Source organism: Ursus americanus, chromosome 5 (assembly GCF_024610735.1).
Source record: "Ursus americanus isolate L20-20 chromosome 5, mUrsAme1.1.p, whole genome shotgun sequence".
Lineage (NCBI taxonomy): Eukaryota > Metazoa > Chordata > Mammalia > Carnivora > Ursidae > Ursus > Ursus americanus.
This window is the reverse complement of record NC_142131.1, coordinates 85,936,713-85,939,834: the sequence shown is the minus strand read 5'-3', so window position 1 is coordinate 85,939,834 and position 3,122 is coordinate 85,936,713.

The following is a 3,122-nucleotide window of genomic DNA, read 5'->3' as shown; positions in this document are numbered from 1 at the left end:
GAAATGGTGGAAGTTTGCAAAGATATTGGGTAATTCACCTCTGGTTCACTGTCTCTGAGTTAAGAACAAAAGAGTGAGGGTACCTGGAAATTTCTTTTCTCATCTATTCTTGGAATATCCTATCCCTTTCACAATGGTAATGACATTGGTTCAGCCCTGTTCTCAGCGCTGGTTCTATGAACTGGGATAGTTACTGTGTGTAGATGAGGACAAATCCAAAGGGGGACCATCATAGAATTCATGGAAAGAAGAGGGTATATATTGACTATAATAGCTTTGTTCAGAATATGCATTATTGACTTCGAGTAGAGATAGATACCTTTGTCAATCCACAGGAGTCCAGTGTGTGGTCAATGGTTTCTATTGATATTCTGAAATAAGGCATGCCTGTTTTGGTTGCTATCTTCAACCCTAAAAGGCCACAGTATATGATTGATAAATAAATAAATAAATAAATAAATAAATAAATAAATAAATAAATAAATAAATATCTGCTCACATCACCATGGAAACATATTTCTCCAGGTTTTATAAGTTAAAAGTCATTGACTCTTGGCCATGTCTTTTTCTATTCCTCTCATCTCAAATTATTTATATTGCTCTGGTTATGTTTAATCCAACTCAGATTTTCTATTGATTTAAATTTGAAAGTACAAAAATCAGTGAAATTTAGTTAGAAATAGGTTAATACATAGAGATTAATTCTTGATTCTGGCATTTTTTTTTCCCTGTGGCATTACATTTTAAAAGTACATTTTCTGAGTTTCTGTCTATCTTCATTGGTTAAATGGAGAATAAAAACAGTGGTAAACTTTGAGTTGCTCTGAGGATTAAACTGTGAATGCAAAGCCTTAGCCCAAACTTAGCCCACACTGAGCTGCCAAATAAATGTGATAATGATTATTATTTAGAATCCAAATCTAGTCTACTTTTTAAATCATAGTTATAACATTTGGAATTTTTAAATTAATTATGAAGCAATTTTTAATGATTAAAGGAAGGAAAAAATCCAATACTAGATTTGAAATTATTGGATAATCATTATAATTAAAGAATAAGCAGATTGTGTTAAGACAATATAAAAGATAATTCAATGAAATCTGATTATCATTAAAATGACTTTTAAAACCAAGCAGAAATGCAATATATGTCCTCAGTTTTCTCAGGGTTAATGGTAAAACAATCAACATACATTGAGATGATAGGAAAATGATTAGATATTTTGCATAATAATATCACACACCTAATTTGGTATTGAATAGGATTATGGAAAATCTAATCAAAACATCAAATATAGTATTAATCTGGAAAGGTAAACAACTTTCAGTGAATGCGAAAGGAAAAAGAAGAGGGGAAATAATTTCCAAGAAAAAAATTACATATGAAGTACAAATGTATCTGAGAAATGGCAAGTAGTTTCACTAGAAGACGACAGTATGCGCAGAATTATTGCATCATGTAAACAAAATAGGACTTGTTCAGATTATTATGTTATAATAAGTTATTGTGTTGTTCTGTAAGCGTAAAGGAAAATTTGAAAATTTCTGAGACAGGAACATATATGTGTTTTCCCCCCAATTTTTAGAAAGATAGCTCCAAAGGCAACATAGAGAAGAAAGGGAGGCATTATGTTGTTCATTTTGAGCTAAGACTCTGTTTACAAGCACCAATTGATTTGTAGAAAAATATCAACTTAATTAAATTTAACATAAGGATGTTCTTATAATAACTAGAATAAAATAAAATTTATATAATAAATACAACTATGCATAGAAAGAATTCAGACAAGTCAGTTTTAATTCTTAGGCAGGATGCAAGCACTCTGACAAATGAACATCAACCAACCCTTCCTAGAGGGAGAGGATTGAGGTCATTCTGTGTTTTCCGACTCGTAGAGCTCAGAGCATTTACCGGAAGTTCATATTGATGTTTTATTTATGTGTCATTTGTCCTGTTACTTTGTTTAATCCTGAGAACAAGATTAGTTAAAAATTAAGAGTGTTGATGTCTATATTTTAAATAACATGAGGTCTGTAAAATTTGGTATAATTAACAAGCTTATTCATTGTCATACAACCTGACAGCAGTGACATGGAGATCTGAAGCAGGGAATCCAATGTAGAAACTCACTCATATTGTGATTTATAAGATAATGTTAAGCTGATGCCAATCTCAGAGCTCAGTATATTCTTCCAAGTTATCAAGCACATCATCATCATGATCACTATTTTCAAATGTCTTCATCTTTATCGCTGGCATGAACAACATCAGCACATGTTTAAATGTCCTGCCATGGGTGAAGCAGGTTGCTAAGAACACACCACAGCAGTCACCCTGCACTATGGGACTAGAGTGGTACAATGTACTGTATGCTCTCACATTCCTGAATGCGTTTTCGTTTTAGGCCACTTTCCATTTGGAAAATTTAAGTCAGAGGTGCTTCTCATTCAAGCTTTGTTCAAGGAGAATGTTTCATTTTTACAGCTTAAGTAATGAAAAAGAGATGGAAATGACCATTTCTAAATTTTTAAAGATTTTGAAAATATCAAAGAGAGGCAGTAATGAAAGATCAGTGTGATAGGAAACAGAACTCACTGTATAAAGATAAAAGGTGGTGGGAGTTAGGGGAGTGCGTAGATAAGGGGGTACAAATTATGGCCCTACCCTCAGCAGGGTAATAAACAACCTTGGTTAGCTGGGGACTGCCCCTGTTTTGCCATTGAAAATCCCACATCTTAGGAAACTCTGTCTCAAGCAAACTGGGAAAATTGGTCACCCTGGAACACCCAAAGCCAGTATAATGTCTATTTCTGAGAATCTCAGTCACACATTCACTTCAAAAGCATTTTATTTTCTAAGTTTGGGAAAATGTAATCTTACAAATTCAACTTTAAACTCATGCTGTCCTTGTTTAAGTCTATCACAGAGTTGAAAAATCCAATTGGGAAGTTTTTCCACAGAGTAGGTGGGAAATAATGGGATCACTGAACAAAGTCTTCCATAAACATTCAATCAGCTGGATTCTAAGCTCTCCCATTGTAATGAGTTGTATGCTTGAAAACTGTTAATAAACCATAGGATCTTACAAACAATAGAAAGAGCCCAGATGTCCATCAATAGAT